The sequence below is a fragment of the Eriocheir sinensis genome, unplaced genomic scaffold (genome assembly GCF_024679095.1).
Source record: "Eriocheir sinensis breed Jianghai 21 unplaced genomic scaffold, ASM2467909v1 Scaffold596, whole genome shotgun sequence".
Classification (NCBI taxonomy): Eukaryota; Metazoa; Arthropoda; class Malacostraca; order Decapoda; family Varunidae; genus Eriocheir; species Eriocheir sinensis.
This window is the reverse complement of record NW_026111938.1, coordinates 254,027-275,973: the sequence shown is the minus strand read 5'-3', so window position 1 is coordinate 275,973 and position 21,947 is coordinate 254,027. Positions and strand designations below refer to the sequence as shown.

General features: G+C 45.3%; 1 pseudogene; it reads left to right on the top strand.

Moving 5' to 3' along the window:
* The first annotated feature begins 1,717 nt into the window (after window positions 1–1,717).
* Window positions 1,718–21,775, top strand: LOC126993282 (tubulin beta-2 chain-like; annotated as a pseudogene).
* The last annotated feature ends 172 nt before the right edge of the window (window positions 21,776–21,947 follow it).

Genomic DNA, 21,947 nt, shown 5'->3' with positions numbered 1-21,947 from the left:
GTAAGCGTAATTGATGGGCATTATTGTGTGTAAGAATTATAAGAAAAAAATATTGTTATCACTATGTTCATATATTTTACGGTTTCTGACAAGGAGCATGGAAGTTTTTGCCTCTGTGGATCAAAGGACAAGAATATCAATTAAAGAATATCGGGAATAGTGAAGGAAGCATACAAGGGCCTAATTAAAACGTTAAAAAAAAAGATAAATAAAAGCCATTTTAGGTCCACTGTCGCCATACATATCATATCATATCACTGAATTAAACGAAAGAAGAAATAAGAAGAAAAAAAACGAGATATATAAATACGGATATATAAATAGGAACAATGGTGTCACTTTACGCATAATATAGTTTTAGGGAATGTGTGTGTGTGTGTGTAGGTTGGCCCAGATAAGGCTTTACACACACACACACCCCACACATATGCAACAGGGGTGGGAAACCATGGAAAACAACACTTTACACACATACACTCCTTAGCCAGAGAACACTTATCGACTTGTATGTGCACGCGCGCACTATACTGAGAAGAGAAGAGAGAGAGAGAGAGAGAGAGAGAGAGAGAGAGAGAGAGAAGTGTGTCTGTGTGTGTGTGTTTACATGACGTGCTGGCTGGCTGGCTGGCAGTTTGGGGGATGCGCCCAGGGAGCTAGGACAAGAAGGGCGATGGAACAACCCCTCTTTTCATTTCTTGCCTTCCCCCTCTGTCCTCTCCTCATCTCTCTCTCTCTCTCTCTCTCTCTCTCTGCAGTTCTGGGAGGTGATAAGCGACGAGCATGGAATAGCGCCAGACGGATCGTATCAGGGATCTCACTGAGACTTCCAGTTGGAGAGGATCCAATGTATACTACGGAGAGGCGGCACAGGGTGCCAGGTGGCAGCGGGCTGGCGTGTGTTTGTACTCTCTCTCTCTCTCTCTCTCTCTCTCTCTCTCTCTCTCTCTCTACCTCTCTCTCTCTCTCTTTGAATGTATATCTAAGGTATTGATTATTCTGCCTGTTTCTACTGGGTCCTCTCTCTCTCTCTCTCTCTCTCTCTCTCTCTCTCTCTCTCTCTCTCTCTTTGAATAATGTGTATATATCTAAGTGGAGGTATTGATTATTCTGCCTGTTTTCTGCCTAGTTCCTCTCTCTCTCTCTCTCTCTCTCTCTCTCTCTCTCTCTCTCTCTCTCTCTCACGCACCCAGACCACACACTGCAGGAATTTATAACATCGCACTCCACTTTTCCACGTTTTTCTTTTGTTTTAAAATTTACCTTTCGAAATCGTAACCCACAAACAGTAATAACAAACAAATATACTAAACAAACAAAAGCAATGCATCACCAGAACAGTGTGTAATTTTACCGCATATTTTGTTTTTTTCATTCCTCTCTCTCTCTCCCTCTCTCTCTCTCTCTCTCTCTCTCTCTCTCTCTCTCTCTCTCTCTCTCTCTCTCTCTCTCCTCTCACCCCTGTTTATTTGGGATATGAATGATTATGATGAGTGATTACCATGAATTAGTATTAAATATATGTATATAATTATAACGTAACTATTCTAATACACTTGATACTAAATAACAATAATAATAATAAGTAATAATAATAATAATAATAATAATAATAATGCAGTCTTGACGTGACGATGACGGTGAGTGGCGGCGGCGGCGATGATGGCGATGGAAGCAGCAAATACGTGCGCGAATCGTGTTGGTGGACCTGGAGCCCGGCATGTGGACTCCATCAGGTCCTCCACCTACGGACAGTTCTTCAAGCCTACAACTTCTGCTTACGGTGCGTTGGGTGCGTGAGAAGGAGGGGGTGCATGGTCAAGTGGGCAGGTGTGTGTGTGGGCAGGGGTGAGGGGAGTGGAAGGAGAACGCTGTTTGTTTGCGTGTGGTGTGTGCGCAGAGTGTGTGTGTTGGGGGTGGGGTGGGGAGATGTCAGGGAGGGCCTGATGTGTGTGTGTGTGTGTGTGTGTGTGTGTGTGTGTGTGTGTGTGTGTGTGTTGTATACTGAATTAAAGTTAGTCTCGTGTTCTCTGTCCCCCATATAGATTTTTTATCCAAGCTTAGCTTAAAGTTGTGGCTGTTTTCCTTGTCACACCTCGTCAAACCAGTTCATTCAAACATCAGTCCTATTTATAGGACACAATTTACTGACTTTTGTTACCACATATAATCTTTAAAGTATACTCTAACCTCTTGTTCTTTCATTCTCCTCTAAGCTTTGAAATATCCCTATACCTTTTATTTGGTCTCCTCTTCCTCTTCCTTCCCAGCTTTGTCCAGTTTAAATCTATCGACTGTATCTCATGTGCGACATTATGGGGGTAGGGGATGGGGGCGATAGAAACATGTGTAAATGTCTGTGTGAAGGCTAATGACGTGGCAGGTGAAGTGGGTGTGTTCAAAAGGAAAATAGAACTCGTATAATACAGTGTCTCTTACATACTCCTTACAGGCCAGAGTGGGGCGAGAGACAACTGGGCGAAGGGCATACACAGAGGCCTCAAGCTGGTGTTGCCGTGATTGATGTGTATGTGGGTGCAGAGGAGGCGGAGGAGACAGACCTGCCTTCAGGGTTTCATGGAAAGAAAGCACTCACACTGGGGGGGCAGCACCAGCTCCCGGGCATGGGCACTTCTCCTTCCAGATTCGTGAGGAATTACCAGACAAGTCATGAACACCTTTTCCGTCATACTAACAGCAGCCCAAAAGAGTGAGCCTATTGAACAGTGTTTGTATTAGAACGTTTAGGGTGTAAAGGAAACGCAAGGTGATGGACAAAGAAAGGTTTTTGTATTTGCAGGAAGGTGAAAGAAGACAAGAAAGGAAGGTTATGAGGGAGAGAAAAGTAAGAAAATAGAAAATAAAGGGATAGGGAAGGAAGGAAAACAGGGAAAAAAAATGAAATTACAAGGAAAACAGGGGATGGTAAGAGGCAAACAGGAAGCCAAGGAAGGAAAAGCAAGAGAAGAAGGTAAATGAGAAGCAGAAGGGAAAAGGGAAAGAGGCGAAAGCAGGGTAATGTAATGAAGGAAAGGAAAGGAAGGAAAGGCGAGGAAAGGTAGTGGAAGAAAGAGCAGGATAAGGAGTAAAAAGGGAAGGTTATGAGGTAAAGCAGAATAAAGAAGAAGTATCGTTTAAGGAAGGAAGGTTCTTGCTATATAAAGAAGACATCACCTGTGTCTGCTCTTCCTCCTCCTCCCTCCTCCTGCCCTCCTCATAAATCCTGCAGGTATCGAACACAGTGGTGGAACCGTACCTTACAACACTCTCCGTGCACCAATGGTCGAGAACGGACAGACTTACTGCATCGGCAACAGGCTCTCTACGACATCTGCTTCAGGACCTTGAAACTTGCCACCCGACCTTCGGCGACCTCAGCCACCTGATTGTCCCTCACGGTCTCCGGCATCACCCTACCTGTCTGGGTTTCCCCGGCCAGCTGAATGCCGACCTGAGGAAGCTGGCAGTGAACATAGTACCCTCCCCGAAGCCATTTCAACTATGCCTGGCTTTGCCAGCATCACAGCCCGCAGGTACGTGTCTGGTAAGGTCTTTAAAGGTCAATCGATGATAGAGAAGTTACTTAACCTGGTAGCTGCAGGATCATGTTTCTTAAAGCCCCTCCCTAAGAAAAAGGAGAAAAATCATCATTCCACCAAACCATTTGATAATAATATATATCAACACCCATTTGTGATCCAGTTGCCATCGTCTGTTTTTGGGTTTATTTATGGCAAAATTTAGCCCGTTCTTTGGTACCCCAGTAAAAAGCTACACAGTGTTTGCATCCTTTGCTACCGGGTTAATGTAGTCAACAACAACAACAATAAGGTTAATAATAATAATATATTAATATTAATCTATCTGTCAGCAACCAGCAGTTCCCTGAATCTCACCGTGCCAGAGCTGGCCACGCAAGATGTTCGACATCGTAACATGATGGCCGTATAACTAACAACATACTTTTCCCCTCACCATCGCCGCCGTGTTCCGTGTACGCCATCCATAGAGGAGGGGTGGACGAGCATGCTGAAGATGCAGAACAGAACCGTCCGCCTTGCATCGAGTGGATCCCCAACAACATGAAGACCGCCGTGTGACATTCCCCGCGTACTCAGATGTCCCAGGGACTTTCATTGGGAACTCTACGGCTGTTCGGGAGCTCTTCAAGGTGAGGCTACAGTTCCACCGAAATTGACCTCTTTTTTTGGCCATATTCTTTGCTGTCTTTTAAAGGCGCAGTGCTGGCCCGGGCTTTTTGTTTTGATTTATTTTTTTGCCTTGTTGCTTCCTTTACTGTAAAAAAAAAATTGTGCAAATTGTATCTCCCATTTTATGCTATTCAAATTTCTGTGTTTTAAAGAACCTGTACTCTTTTTTTTTTTATATGCCAAGGCCTATTGCTGGATTTTTCCTTTCTTTTCATTCCCTCAAGATGATTTGACCTCGTTTAATTCTCATCTCATCTTTTTCATCCTCATTTTAATATTTCAGTCGACATAATCCTTTATATCCTACAGCGCATTTCAACGGAACAGTTCACATGCATGTTAAACATAAGACCTTCCTCCACTGGTACACGGGCGAGGGCATGGACGAGAGGATGGAGTTCACGGAGGCGGGAGCAACGCGAACGACCTGGTGAGCAGTATCAGCGGTACCAGGAGGCCGGGGTGAACAACGATGAGGACGAAGATGAGAACCAGGATACTTCTTTCGATGAGGAGGGAGCGGCGCAGGTACGATAACTGTGTGATGTGAAGAATAATATGGCAGCCGGTTTTTACGTTGATGGAAAAATAAAATTAAAAAGCACGATGAGAGAGACCCAAGCATGAATCCTGAGAACAATCATCACCTTATTTTCACTGCTGAATCACTCTGCTCACCGCGTTTGTTACCTTGGCATCTTGAAAGAGTTATATTCGAGAGAAAATAGAATTACTTTTCCATGTCTTGTTTGTTCTTTGTCACACTGTACACATTTTAAAAGGAGGAAAGCATAAATGATACTGACTGTGGGTGCAGAACAGCCCTGGGAGGAGGAGTTCAAGAAGAGAACCTTCCCTCATGCAGATGGCATCCCAAGAGGTCTTTTATTGGTTTATATAGTAACGAACAATGAAAGTAGTAGTAGTAGTAAGTAGAAGACGTAGTAGTTGTTGCAAAGGAAGTTGTGGAGCTCAGTAAGAAACTTCATATAAATACAGGTGACGTATCAATGGCTATCACTCACCGCTTTCTGACCGAGAGATCCAGCTCGATTCTCAGGCAGTGAAAACGGATGCGCAGTGTTCTTTCATCCTCCTCCGCAACTCCACCAGTGTCAATCCAGGGCAGTGTTCGGCATCGCTGGGAGTGCGCCTGACGCGTAATTTAAAGATTGGACACTTCTGCACAAATTTGAACATCTTCCCATTGGCAGGCCACTCTTGCCGCTGTCGAGCTTTTTATTCAGCACAAGTCCACACACGGCCCAGCTTAGTACACGTAAACCAACATAAAGAGGTTTAGAGTGACGTTAATATTCATATACTGACAGCGTCAAGATCCATGGTAGTTGTAGAGTGTCGTTTCCTATACCAGTATCAGAGAGCTTGTTCGGCACGTCCATCCGCAACCAAGTCTCAGGTGTGTGTCTCAAAGTGTGTGTGTGTGTGTGTGTGTGTGTGTGTGTGTGTGTGTGTGTGTGTGTGTGTGTGTGTATGTGTGTGTATGATTCACGCACAGTCTCATCACGTGCTGGGCTCGTGATCACTATGCCCTCCTGTTTTAGGCTTGTAGCTACATATTTATGGATCTCTGAGTACTGCCGGGCCATCAAATAATTTTACAACTGCGCACTCCACGCACTCCATTCTCCTTCCTCAAGGGGAACATTAATTGAAAAATCCTTCGGCCTAAGCGAGCATTATTACACTTCAGCCTACCGCACTGGCGCCTGGCAGAGCAGAGCCTAGTCAGCACCAGGGGAGTATTTTTTGTGTGTGAGTGTGTGTGTTACGCTTGCCCAACAAGTATACACACACGATAATCGCGCGAAACCGTCAGATATTTACGAGGCGTAATGGACGTTCCCTGCTTGTCAGATGACTAAGCTGAGTCCATCCATTCTGGCTCAGTGCTCACCGGGATCGTCTTACAAGGGAAACACGTGCTCGGCGTGACACACAAATTCGCCTTGGCTGACAGGGAACAGGAATGACTAAGCGGTCGGCCATGCACCTCCTAGGGCGTAACGGGGGTAGGATATTTCGGCAACTCAAGTCTATGAAGCCATCACTACAGACAGACGCAGACTTGTTTCTCTTCACTTCTCACACTTCATCACCAGAGCCAAAGATTATCACGTCTTATTTCTCACACCTCGTCACCAGAGCCAAAGATTCTCACTTCTCACTCACTTCTCACACCTCATCACCAGAGCCAAAGATTCTCACTTCTCACTCACTCTCACACCTCATCACCAGAGCCAAAGATTCTCACTTCTCACTCACACCTCATCACCAGAGCCAAAGATTATCACTTCTCACTCACACCTCATCACCAGAGCCAAAGATTCTCACTTCTCACTCACACCTCATCACCAGAGCCAAAGATTCTCACTTCTCACTCACACTTCATCACTAGAGCCAAAGATTCTCACTTCTCACTCACACCTCATCACCAGAGCCAAAGATTCTCACTTCTCACTCACACCTTTATCACCAGAGCCAAAGATTCTCCCTTCTCACTCACACCTCATCACCAGAGCCAAAGATTCTCACTTCTCACTCACACCTCATCACCAGAGCCAAAGATTCTCACTTCTCACTCACACTTCATCACCAGAGCCAAAGATTCTCACTTCTTACTCACATCTCATCACCAGAGCCAAAGATTCTCACTTCTCACTCACACTTCATCACCAGAGCCAAAGATTCTCACTTCTCACTCACTTCTCACACTTCATCACCAGAGCCAAAGATTCTCACTTCTCACTCACACTTCATCACCAGAGCCAAATATTCTCACTTCTCACTCACTTCTCACACTTCATCACCAGAGACAAAAATTCTCACTTCTCAATCACATCTTACACCACCTCACAAGAGCCAAAGATTCTCACTTCACACAAACAACTCATCACCAGAGCCAAAGAGACTCACTACTCACTCACCTCATCACCAGAGCCAAAGATTCTCACTTCTCACTCACACCTCATCACCACAGCCAAAGATTCTCACTTCTCATTCACTTCTCACACCTCATCACCAGAGCCAAAGATTCTCACTTCTCACTCACACCTCATCACCAGAGCCAAAGATTCTCACTTCTCACTCACACCTCATCAACAGAGCCAAAGATTCTCACTTCTCACTCACACCTCATCACCAGAGCCAAAGATTCTCACTTCTCACTCACACCTCATCACCAGAGCCAAAGATTCTCACTTCTCACTCACTTCTCACACCTCATCACCAGAGCTAAAGATTCTCACTTTTCACTCACTTCACACACTTCATCACTAGAGCTAAAGATTCTTATTTCTCACTCTCTTTTTCACACTTCATCACCAGAGCCAAAGATTCTCACTTCTCATTCACTTCTCACACCTCATCACCAGAGCCAAAGATTCTCACTTCTCACTCACACTTCATCACCAGAGCCAAAGATTATCACTTCTCATTCACTTCTCACACCTCATCACCAGAGCCAAAGATTATCACTTCTCATTCACTTCTCACACCTCATCACCAGAGCCAAAGATTCTCACTTCTCACTCACTTCTCACTCACACCTCATCACCAGAGCCAAAGATTCTCACTTCTCACTCACTTCTCACACCTCATCAAGAGAGCCAAAGATTCTCACTTCTCACTCACTTATCACTCACACTTCATCACCAGAGCCAAAGATTCTCACTCCTCACTCACTTCTCACACTTCATCACCAGAGCCAAAGATTCTCACTTCTCACTCACACTTCATCACCAGAGCCAAAGAATCTCACTTCTCACTCACACTTCATCACCAGAGCCAAAGATTCTCACTTCTCACTCACTTCTCACACTTTATCACCAGAGTCAAAGATTCTCACTTCTCACTCACACTTCATCACCAGAGCCAAAGATTCTCACTTCTCACTCACTCTCACACCTCATCACCAGAGCCAAAGATTCTCACTTCTCACTCACACCTCATCATCAGAGCCAAAGATTCTCACTTCTCACCCACACCTCATCACCAGAGCCAAAGATTATCACTTCTCACTCGCACCTCATCACTAGAGCCAAAGATTCTCACTTCTCACTCACTTCTCACACCTCATCACCAGAGCCAAAGATTCTCACTTCTCAGTCACTTCTCACACCTCATCACCAGAGCACAAGATTCTCACTTCTCACTCACTTCTCACACTTCATCACCAGACCCAAAGATTCTCACTTCTCACTTACTTCTCACACTTCATTACCAGAGCCAAAGATTCTCACTTCTCACTCACACTTCATCTCCAGAGCCAAAGATTCTCACTTCTCACTTCTCACTCACACCTCATCACCAGAGCCAAAGATTCTCACTTCTCACTCACACCTCATTTCCAGAGCCAAAGATTCTCACTTCTCACTCACTTTTCACACCTCATCACCAGAGCCAAAGATTCTCACTTCTCACACCTCATCACCAGAGCCAAAGATTCTCACTTTTCACTCACTTCACACACTTCATCACCAGAGCCAAAGATTCTCACTTCTCACTCACACCTCATCACCAGAGCTAAAGATTCTCACTTCTCACTCACTTCTCACACCTCATCACCAGAGCCAAATAACAGGAGAGTTTAGCCAATTTCATCTCACAAGCGCCATGTTTTTACCAATAGAGCCGTGCGAAATACTAACGGAAGCTGCCATAGTAGAGTGTTTTTGGTGTTCTGGGTACTTCTTCGGGACCCTGACGATACCTTGAGCACAAAAAAAAAAACACACTACTGTACTGTTTGGGGAGGCGGTGGCTGAATGGATAGCGTGACGGCACCGCGTTCAGGAGGACGCGAGTTCGCCCGGTGCCACCATGCTGGGAATTTTCAGCCGCCGCCGAGTGGCTTAAAACTACCCACATGCTGTCCAGAAGACCAACTATCAACCCGGACTCTAGATTCTAGGATTAAAGATGAGCTCCGGGAGGGCAGAATGAGCCAATGCAAGATGGTGCCACTATAAACACTCGCCTGCGCCAGAACGGGCTGGGCCGACCATCAGACCCCACCGGGATGAAGCCTTGGGCCGACCATCAGGATGCACCGGGAAGAAGCCTACCGGCGCAATAGGCCACGACGTAAGAAAAAAAAAATCAGTTTGAAATTCGCCCGGCTCTTTTGGCAACAACATGGCGCCGGTGATGAAGTTGACCAGACTCTCCTATTTTATTGTTCTTATCACCATCATGCCCGCTCTCACCACCAACGCCATCATCACCGTCGGCACTGTTTTTATTACCGTCGTTAAATTCAATGTCTCTCAATTAACTGTGTCATTAAGGGGTCTTGGTACTATTATTGGTACTATTATTGGTACTATTTTGTACTATTATTGTTCACAATCACTGTAATAAACACCACCAGGGCCACCACCACCACCACTACCTTCATTACCACTATTATTGTTCACAATCACTGTAATAAACACCACCAGGGCCACCACCACCACCACCACCACCGCTACCTTCATTACCAATATTATTGTTCACAATCACTGTAATAAACACCACCACCACCACCACCACCACCACTACCTTCATTACCACTATTATTGTTCACAATCACTGTAATAAACACCACCAGGGCCACCACCACCACCACTACCTTCATTACCACTATTATTGTTCACAATCACTGTAATAAACACCACCAGGGCCACCACCACCACCACCACTACCTTCATTACCAATATTATTGTTCACAATCACTGTAATAAACACCACCAGGGCCACCACCACCACCACCACCACCACCACTACCTTCATTACCACTATTATTGTTCACAATCACTGTAATAAACACCACCAGGGCCACCACCACCACCACCACTACCTTCATTACCACTATTATTGTTCACAATCACTGTAATAAACACCACCAGGGCCACCACCACCACCACCACTACCTTCATTACCACTATTATTGTTCACGATCACTGTAATAAACACCACCAGGGCCACCACCACCACCACCACCACTACCTTCATCACCACTATTATTGTTCACGATCACTGTAATAAACACCACCAGGGCCACCACCACCACCACCACCACCACTACCTTCATCACCACTATTATTGTTCACGATCACTGTAATAAACACCACCAGGGCCACCACCACCACCACCACCACCACTACCTTCATTACCACTATTATTGTTCACGATCACTGTAATAAACACCACCAGGGCCACCACCACCACCACCACCACCACTACCTTCATTACCACTATTATTGTTCACGATCACTGTAATAAACACCACCAGGGCCACCACCACCACCACCGCTACCTTCATTACCACTATTATTGTTCACGATCACTGTAATAAACACCACCACCACCACCACCACCACCACCGCTACCTTCATTACCACTATTATTGTTCACGATCACTGTAATAAACACCACCAGGGCCACCACCAGGGCCACCACCGCTACCTTCATCACCACTATTATTGTTCACGATCACTGTAATAAACACCACCAGGGCCACCATAACTACCACCACGATTACCACCACCACGACCATCACGACCACTAATAACTAAACCCTCATTACCGGCACCTCCTTTTTTTTCCTTACGTTTACTACACTACACACAAGACACTTAACACCTCCTCGCCTCACACCATCACCACAATTACACTTTACAACCACCATCACTTGACTCTCCTGGTCTCGTTTTTTTTTTTTTTTTTCGGGGTGCATATAGAGTCCTTTTTATTTATATATTGTTTGTCTTTACCCCTTGAACTGCCTCCCTTGCTGTAAACAAACAACAACAAAAACAACATTATTCACAACAGCCGCCATCCCCATCACCATAACAATCAAAACAACCACCATTATCCAGGCCTACCACCACCACCACCATAGCCACCACCACTACTAGCAACACCAACACCATCGTCCTTATGCCTCCTAAGACGAATTCAAGTTACGTATCGTGTCTACATTAAGAAGAAGGGAATGCTATCGACCTTGTGTGATTAATGGCGGCTCGTGTTCCTGTCAGAGTTTTGTTTTTATAGAGATGTTGCGATTTGCTAAGCTAATGGTTGTGTCGTGACGCTTAGTCAAGAAAAAAATCCCTTCTCGCTTCTCCTGCTGTATCCTAACCTTCGCTCAGTGGGGGGATGGGTCTGTACAATTCCCTTCTGATTATATAAGATGTGTCGGCGTCCTTCGTTCCGTGGTGTAGTGTGGTTAACCAGCATACGTTTCTGTCTCTCTCCAATATCCAATCGTCCACCGCGCGGTTTTTAGGTGGGTCAAAACAGCTTCCATCCTGATTAGCACGTTCATAAATCAGCCTCCTCCCTGCCCATGTTTCGTAGCGTTAAAGAGAAGGGCGATGAGTAAGATGACTTCCACGAGATGATATCACACACGGAATTTATCATGTGTCTGTGTTAATTACCAGGATGCGTCGTAGCCTCTTTCGACACTCATTGGAATGTGGAAGAGGCAAATAAAAGAGAGAAGAAAACATTTTCAGCGTGCCATAGCGAAATAGCAGCAATGTGTTAGGCCACGCACTCCTCGGAGGAATGGCGCACAGTTAACCCCGCTGACCAGACACTTCCAAGATAATAAAGATGTCCAAGTCCACTCTTAGCCTCATTATTATTATAGGAGGCGAAGCAGGTAGAGAGGGAGGAGTGAGGACACTGTAAGATACCTGTTCATCAGCCCCCAGACACCTGTAACGCCGGGAGAGTGATAATGAAGATGAAATTGATGAAAGAGGAGAAAAAGGACCAGAGAATATGAACAAGAGAAATGTAGGGGCAGAGTGGTAGGGTAATAAACATCTTAAAATACAACAAGCACACAAATTATAAATGAGTGTGATTAGTTTTATCGACTTATGCCTACGACCCGTGAAAGGCGTGTCCCTTATGTCACATTCGGGAGAGATGAGTCCATGTGATACGAGAACGTCCTTGAAGGTTTTACACGTGCTCACTACACACGTCGTGGTGACAGCACACACACACACACACACACACACACACGGAAACGTCAGCTAAATCTTCAAATGACTGGCCTTGATTGTGTGTGTGTGTGTGTGTGGGTGCAGGGTCGTTTGTTCAATAATATCGTACCACTTTTTTCACGGGTCGTCTAATCTTCCCTTTTGTTCTTTCGTCACTCACCAGAATGGCATCACTTCGAAGCTGTTTGTTACGTAAGATCAAGGTATGCAAATGGTAGTGGGCACGTGTTGAAGTCCTTTCCTTGACCTCATTGTTTGTGTCAAGAGGAAAAGTATCGAAATTACCTTTTTTTTTTTTTTTTCTTTAGGGCCTCTCTCCCTTGTTGACCAGTGGGGAGTTGGTGTTAGATAAACCATCGCATGCCTGTGGAGAAACATATATTTTTGCTCGACTCTCTTAATTAGGGAGACCAAGTTTATTGCATTGATTTTGTTTCTACCTTTTCCTCTACCTCTAATTATTTGTACCTTAAATGTGTCGGGGTTATAGACTTTGTTTCTTATAGTATTTGTACATTCCCGGTTCGACTTCTTGCTCTTTGTTTGACAATTTTATGAGCCTTGACAGTTGCGAAAACCCTTAACATTTACTTCTTCCTATGTAGTAAAGGTTACGAGGGCCATTTTTGTATTGTTTCGCTATTTTACAGTATAGGAAGACATACCAAGTGCTGAAAAGAGGTTCGCAACATGCTTATAGGCGAAGAAAGTGTAGTTGGCCCCCAAAAACCGTGAGTAGTAGCTATTAGTTTAATCAAGAGTTTTTTTGTATGTAACCACGCATGTTGCCCCAAAGTTAAGAACATGAATTTAGACGTTTAGCGAGATGGATGACTCTTCATAGATAGCTGTATATAAGTGATTGTTTGAAAAGTAAACAGAAATAGATAAGTTGAAACGTATAAAAAATGATAGATAATAATAAACAGAAACAGGTAAATAGAATGATATAGAGTCTCATATATACATAGTAATATACAGAGAAAAATATTTAAATACACAGCCAGCCATACACAAATGTAATCACGAATCTTGCTGGGTGCATCGTATAGGGCCAAGGCACGTTTTTAATCCTCCTCGCAGCGTGGGCCCCGAGAGGGAATCATTTCGATAGCAACTTAAACTCTCTACTGAGGTGCTGAGTGCGGTTCGGGAATTCATATTTTTTCCATTAAGAGAAAGCCAGAAAAAAAGAGATATCAGTAAAAACTCGGTGCATCTTGCCTCATTCGGTTCATAATTTGAGGTATTGCAACTCGAATCATTTGCCTTAAGTATACTTGATTTTTCTTCCTTATCTGACGTCCCTCTAGATCTTAACATGTCCAAGGACGTCAGCTGAGGCTCCCTTTTTCTGCAGAGGACCCAGTGGGTACGGTTGGGATTAGGTGAACATGCCGGGCCAGGGCGCGCTTCGTGTCTTCACCCGTCTATTTAAGTTGCTCCTGCCTCAGCGGAGCCACGCTCGCCGGTGAGTGACAAGGACTCCTGCTGAGCGTACCCTATTTGTGGCGCGTCGTATACATGTAAGCTGCAAGCATTCTTATGGGCAAAGCAACGCGCTGCACGGGACGGATTTATTGCGCGTTGTATACGTGTATGGCTGTACTGTTATTTATTTTGTATTGTTAGAGTTCTTGCTCCCGAACGAGACTCAGATTTATTGTGCGCTTTACGTGACGTCACTGACATTTCTTACCAATAAAGCTGTTATGGAATTCTTCTAGATGTGTATGCTCCCCCTGAGTTAGTTAGTTCAACCCAGCTGCATAGCATGGTGGTGTGGCGCGGCGGTCCAGTGGGTTAGAGCTTTAAGCTATGGGCCAGGCGAGGTAGTTCGAACCCCAGTGCAGCACGTGACGCCATCTGGTCCTTAACCCAAAATAGTGACCCAGTATGAACATAGGTAAAGGGTGTGAAGACAGAGAAGAATCCAGCCACTTTTTATTTGTGCAGAAGCTAAGTTTTGTAATTGATCATAACTGTCTCCAGCAAAAAAAAAAAAAAAAAAAGTATACAAGGAGGCAGACCAAAGGCTGACTAGAAAAGAAAAAAAAAAACGTTCGCAGCTTGCCTCTCCTAACACCCCCCGCCAAAAATAATGTTAAGGAGTTGTTATAATTAGTTCTCGAAGTGTTTTCACATTCCACACTTGAAAGTTTGTTATAAAAAGGAGATACGGCAAAGGGCAAACCGTTCCAGAGTGCACAAGATGACGTAGACAAATAATGAGTAATTAGGCGCAGTATTCTTAGAGAAATGTTATGCTCTTATCTACGTACTGTAAATAGTGGAAAATTAAAACAAGATACCAAGCCAAGTGAGACACTGGGTCGTATTACTAAAGATTTCGGCACCCAGGTTCACATATATGACAAGGCTTCCGTAGGTGTTTTTGGCATTTCCAGGGATAGTTTTATGAGCTTGGTGGTAGTTTGGGCCTTCTTCTGTACCGTGAATGAGAGAACACTCACTAGAGCCCGATTGCTGCCCTTTTTGACCTTTAGAAATATCTGATGTGAGAAGCGAAAGTGTCTTGTAATACCGACCACTGTGATAAGTATTGAGGATGATAAAAATATCTCTCTTCAAGTTCAGAGAGAAAACACAAAAAATGCAGAAAAAAACTGTGCCAATAATAATTAGTGATCAAGTCTCTTACTTCGCAACACGCTAGGCGGGGAAGAGGAGCTCTGGTAAATACTGGTTATGTGCCGAGCCTATGGAAAGTAGCTAATGTGACGCCGATTTAAAAAAAAAGGGGGACAGGTCGGTTGCTTCTAACTATCGCCCAATTAGCTTAACATCGGTTATAGGCAAGATGCTGAAGTACATAATAGACAGGAACATTCGGGAGCATCTAGAGAATCACAGCTTAATTCACGACTCGCAGCTTGGGTTCACGAAGGGTAGGTCATGCCTCACCAATCTCTTGTCCTTCTAAAATAAAATATTTGAGGCGGTAGACAGAGATGAAAATTATGATGCAATGTATCTTGATTTTAGTAAATCGTTTGACAAAGTTCCTCACCAACGACTGTTGCTTAAATTACAGGCTCACGGAGTAGAGGGTAAAGTTTTGAACTGGGTCAAGGCGTGGCTTAGCAATAGGAAGCAAAGAGCGCAGATCAATGGTAAAAGATCTGACTGGGGATGTGTTACGAGTGGGGTCCCACAAGGTTCGGTATTAGGTCCACTTTTGTTTATTATTCATATCAATGACTTAGATACAGGAATTAGTAGTGATGTCAGTAAGTTTGCAGATGATACCAAGATCGGTAAATAATAGAGTCGGATCAGGACGCTAGCATTCTCCAGGATGAACTAAACAGATTGTATGACTGGGCGGATAAATGGCAGATGGAGTTCAATGTAGGGAAGTGCAGTATTCTGAGTGTAGATAGGAGCAACCCCTCACATAACTATTGCTTAAATGACACTCTCATAAGCAGGTCTGGGTGTGAGACGGATTTAGGGGTCTTAGTGAGCTCTGATCTGCGTCCAAGGGCACAATGCATTCAAGCTAGAAATCGAGCAAATAGGGTACTGGGATTTATTTCAAAGAGCGTAAGCAACAGAAACGCCGAAGTCTTCCTCAAACTATATTTAGCATTAGTTAGACCTCATCTTGACTATGCGGCTCAGTTCTGGTCACCTTACTATATACTGGATATCAAAATGTTAGAATCGGTGCAGAGGAGGATGACTAAGATGATTCAGGGGTTGAGGAACTTGACATACGAGGAAAGACTCAAACAGTTAAACTTGCATTTTCTAGAAAGGCGAAGGGTGCGTGGAGACATGATTGAGGTTTATAAATGGATGAAGGGCTTTAATAAGGGGGATATTCATGAGGTTTTGTTGGTAAGAGAACCGGGTAGGACACGAAGTAATGGGTTTAAACTGGAATCATTCTGATTCAACAGGGACATAGGCAAAAATTGGTTTACTGAGAGAGTGGTGGATGAGTGGAATAGGCTTAGCAGTCATGTGGTGAGTGCCAATACAATTGTTACATTCAAAAATAGATTAGATAAATTCATGGACAGCGATATTAGGTGGGGAGCTTAGGATCAAAGGAGCTGCCTTGTACGGGCATACCGGCCTCCTGCAGACTCCTACGTTCTTATGTTCTTATATAATAAAGGCAGTCAACTTAGGATATTTTTATTATTTTTGTTTATAGGGAAAAAAGACGAAAGTGTTATGAGCCTATAAGGGAGTAATCAGAACCTGGAGGGAGTACAGGAAGCTCAGATCGCTTCCCAGGTTGAAATCACTCCAGAGTGATTTCAACCTAGGTCCAGATCACTCTAGAGTGATTTCATCATATGTCCAGACTACTCTAGAGTGATTTCAGCTTAGGTCCAGACTACTCCTGAGTGATTTCAATCAGGGGAGTGATCTGAACCTCCTACACCGGTGTGTTGTCCCGAGGCAGTGGTGGTAGGCCCCAGTCTTGGTCCCAGCCAGCGTGCGTGGTATTTTTTTTTTTTTTTACTACTTGGCTGATGCATCCCGGTGTTTCCTTTGACAGAAGGCGTGGTAGGTAGGGCTACAAACAGAATGTGAGTGATCATAATTGACGATGGCTGATAAATCGTTAGCCGACGGCGGGACTCAACGAAGGACCCCCCAACCTTCACCTGTACCGCCTCTGTAAAGTGTGTGTGTGTGTGTGTGTGTGTGTGTGTGTGTGTGTGTGTGTGTGTGTGTGTGTGTTACATATTTTCAAGAGCAGGCGGTGGCTGGGTGGGTTACGTGCGGGCGCGATGTCGTGGAAGACCCGGGTTCAAGTCCCGCCCGCCGCTACAAGCTGACAGTTTCTAGTCATAACCAAGTGACCAAAGTCTACCCATATACTTACCTGAAGACCATCTATCAACCTGGACTCTAGCGAAACTCTCTATAGAGGATCAAGTGGAGCTCCGCGGGGCAGCATGAGCCAAGCATAAATGACGCCACCAAAACACTTGCCTGTGCCACCAACGGGCTGGGGCCGACCAACAGGGCCCAGCATGAAATCCTACCGGTGCTATGGGCCAAGCATAAATGAAAATCAATAAAGTAAATAAATAGATAAATATATAAAATAAAAAATACGAGTCCTATTCGGTTCACCATCCTATCCAAAATTTTCACCTAACGCCCTGGAGAAAGTCAGCCCTCAGAGTACATTCAAGCATCACTACTCGCTGCTTTACCAAATTCACATAAAAATCTTACTAATTTCAAATACGTCAAGGCAACAAGTGTAATTTTAACCCGCAGCTTTTTATCCTCGGGCATGAAAGCCGCACCTAACCCTCTCGTCCCCTAACCTCCATTGACGGCCCAGATGCTGTTCGCCGTGACCACAAATGTTTCCATGACGAATCCAGCAATATTCTGTGTATATCCAAGGCAGAGGCGTCACCTGTGCACTGTTGCAGGTGTTTGGAGGCAACCTGGACAAGCACACGGAGCGGCGCCACAACCTCAACTCCCCGTTCAAGGCCCGCTATGTCCGCCTGCACCCCCAGCGCTGGAGGAAGTCCATCGCCCTGCGCGCCGCCCTCATCGGCTGCCCACACAAAGGGGACTGCGGCGAGGGCTTCTTCCGCGTCACGCCCGATACCAGCTGCGGTGAGTGTGTCTGGCTTGTGCTTTAGTAGGGGTAAGTATTTTATAGGGGCAAGTATTTAGCAGGGGCAAGTATTTAGACCGTGGACAGGGGCATTGGGCAGGGGTAGGATTATCTATGCCCGTGTCTCTGTCTGTTTGAGTGTTAATATATATGAAAATACTAAATCTGAGCTAAAATATATGTGGGATGGTGGGATTGATGATGATTTGGTGGCACGGGGGGGGGGAGATGAGGCTCAGTGCAGTGTGGTGGCGCGAGACAGTTGTTGTGGCGGTGCTAGCCCCTGGTCCAACGTGGGTCATGTAACAGGTGATGGCGGGGGCAGGTGCAGTGGTGTCGAAAGGTTATTCAGGTTACAGGCTTAGTAATGATTGCCAAGTCCTGGACATTAATAATAGGGGAGGGTGGATTCTGCTCGGCTAGGAGATGGTGGTTGAGGGAGCTTCTGCACAGCCTTGGAGGGGGGGCCGGGGGGGCGTGCATCGTATTCCACCTGAGTGACGAGGCTCCAACATTGCACTGCCACATGAACGCATCTATGCCAGTATCAGGGTGGGCGGACGGGCGTACCCTGGAGACCTCGGCGTGTCGGCAGGACGGGTGGACGGGGTAGATGGGCGACATACTCAACAATCGGTATGCATCTTCTTCGACCATACCAGCACTGCACTCTGACTGTCACCGTATTTTCACTGCATTACACAGAATGTTCTTTGGAATATTGGTTGGCTCCTTTTAAAAACTAGTTGAGAGGTGAGGGTGGGGGAGGGGACAGAGGGTCAACAAGCAACACACATACGAAAACAGCTTCCTATACCCCCCAACCCCCCCTTCAGCATTACGTCCCAAGTCTATATAGGTGTCAGTTTAGCCCTGCGCCGTCCTCAGACATAAATGGGCGCGTTTTCACTAAGTTGTTGATGCCCCTCTTCGATGCCGGGCGTCCCAAATGATAGTTTACCACTTGCAGGAGATTGCCGTTTAGAATTGTGTATGGTTATGTGCCAGCGGAAGCGTCGCGGTAGTGGTTTTCAGAGGAATGGGCAACGCAATACTTGTGTTTTACTGTAGCGCCCTCTAGTCAGCCGCCTATAATCAGTCTTCAAGCGAGATTAGAGATACGTACCTGCCCAGGAGCTTTTGTCTTGAAACGTACGAGTTTGGCTGATAAGTATTTAATCCCCGGGTCCAGAGCGTTAGTTAAAACACACAAAAACCTGGCATCTATATTTTCTTGTTAATTAGCTTTCTCTTAAAGGTGAAGAAGCGTGGCCGATATAGTATTTTTGAGACAAGCAAGCGAGGTTTAAGATAAGGCATATTCCCTTCCTCGGCGCAGGTCTTGTGTTCAAAGCGAGTCTGGCAACCCCTCATGCCGGCGGGACCCTCAGTGAGCTTCAACACGTATATTAATCCAATTATGCCAATCTTTGCACAGCACCTGTCATCCGCAGAGTCTGATCGTGATGTATACAGGCTCCGCACCCTTACAAGTCCGTGTATTCATGATAATTAAACGCTACAATTTGACATGGTAAAAATATAAAATCTAAGCGGGGTAGTACAATCATCGACTTGACTAACGTATTCGGCACCAGCTGCGTGAGGATCGCGCCGAGTTTACTTATATTTACTAAGCTGCTTTTTTTGCTGTCGATTTGTTATGTACGTGTCAGGTTAAGGTCTCGTTGATCAGTGGCAGAGGAAGCCCTGGGCGTCAATGTAAACATGGCAGTGATTGTAATTATAGCAGGAAACTCGGTACCTCCCTCACCTGCCATTCGACACCGGCAATCAACGTCCGCCTGCCTCCCACTACTTATCATTCCTCCTCCTCCTTCTGCTCCCCCTCCTCCTTCTCCTCTTCCTCCTCCTCTTCACTTTTCGTTTTCTTTTCAATTTCTTTATTTCTTCTTCTTCTTCTTCTTCTTCTTCTTCTTCTTCTTCTTCTTCTTTTTCTTCTTTTACTTCTTCTTCTTCTTCTTCTTCTTCTTCTTCTTCTTCTTCTTCTTCGTCTTCGTCTTCTTCTTCTTCTTCTTCATCCTCCATCCACTTTTGCGTCCACTCCCGCTCTCTTCCCCTCCCCTTCTCCCTCCAAACTCGTCCACATCGTCTTTCTCCTTTAGTCCCTCATAAAATGAAAAACAAAAACAACAACGTATGGGTGGGACTCGGCAGAAAGGAGGGCGGAGTCGTGTCGAGGCGGAGGACACGCGAGGTTATCTTTATGACACCCTATCCAAGATCTATAATATGCCCGTATCTTGGCTATGTGGTGAGGAGCGCCCTGGAGCACCACCTCACATCAGCCTTTCCACATGCACACTGACGTCATCATCATCACCATCATCTTCTTCAGGCATTATTAGTTAACTGTTCGACTTTCCCAAACGTTCTCTACCTCTATCTGATGTTAGTGTACTTCATCTTGCTCAAGCAAATGTTCTTAATGTAATCTCTCGTGGTCTTTGGTCTGCCCTAATTTCTACGTCCGGGTTCCAACGCTGTCACTTTCCCTGTCCATCTGTTGGCATTTTTGCGTATTACACGGCCTGTCCAGTTCCTTTTCTTATTCTTGATTCTCTTTCAATACTCTCTGAATGTTCTTTACTAAAATATTACCTTTTTTTTTTTGGTTTGTAGTTGACCGACTTTCTCTGGACCATATTAATTTTTTTTTTTTTTTTTTTTTTTTTTTTACGTTGTTGCCTATTGCGCCGGTAGGCATCTTCCCGGTGGGGCCTGATGGTCGGCCCAAGGTTTCTTCCAGGTGGGGCCTGATGGTCGGCCCAGCCCGTTCTGGCGCAGGAGAGTGTTTATAGTGGCGCCATCTTGCATTGGCTCATGCTGCCCCCCGGAACTCGTTCATGATTCGCTTGGACGGCTTCCTCTAGAGTCCGGGTTGATGGGTGGTCTTCAAGACAGCATGTGGGTAGTTTTAAGCCACTCGGCGGTGACTGAAAAATTCGAGTGGTAGCGTGGGGATTCGAACCCGCGTCGTCCGTCACGCGGTGAATGTGGGCCCAGTACGCTACCACTTCGGCCAGACAAAGTTTACGAGTGAATCTGGCATTTTTTCTGGAGTTTGTGGACGAGGGAATTACTATCGATGAAAAGAAGACGTGACCCATAAGGCGAAGATTTAGAAGTTGGATTTATTTTAATGGGACAAGGTATACTACCGTTACACTCTAGTCTATACTGTATCTTTTATTTTCAGGCTGTGACACGATGAAGATTTTTTTTATGCGCCTACGACCTACCGTTAGCTATAGCTACCATATGTTCTTACCAACTATACCAAAACTAAAACACGACCTACCGTTATCTGTAGTCGTTCTTGCTTTCATCATAGTGTGAGTGTTACGGGTCCATAACAAAGCTAGTCCCGTGAAAGCCGTGGAGAGGAACTGTAGGTCTATGAAATGGAGCGTTGTAGGTCTATATAAAAGGAGCATTGTTGGTTTATATAAAAGGAGCATTGTAGGTCTATATAAAAGAGGAAAATTGTCTGCCGTTCTTTAATTCCTTTTCTCTCCCTTCTCTGACACAGTAAGCTCTGGTCTTTATTAAAACATTTCCCTTGTAACACACGAGGACGGTATAAACTTTGAACTCTGCTGGAACATTTTACTTTGGCATCCACATAACGCGAGGAGAGAGGACGTGCCTTCTCTTCCTGTTGAGGTTCAGTGGAGGGGGAAGCTATTACGGAGAACAGGAACGAGGCCTTAGGCGTATCTCTCCAGCCATCTCTTAAACGGCGTGGGCGGAACAGGGTGGCCAGGGAGGGACGAGAGCATGGCCAGGGTGAAGGGGAACAGTTAACCCCACAACCTCACCCCTCTCCACCCCTTCCCAGGCCCTCCACCCCCTTCCCGGATCCTCCCAAGACCATCCCAGGCAGATAAGGCGAGATAGAAATTAATAGGAGATAGAATAATTTCCATGTGTTAAGTGGTTTTGTCCTCTCTCCCATTCTCTCTCTCTCTCTCTCTCTCTCTCTCTCTCTCTCTCTCTCTCTCTCTCTCTCTCTCTCTCTCTCTCTCTCTCTCTCTCTCTCTCTCTCTCTCTCTCTCTCTC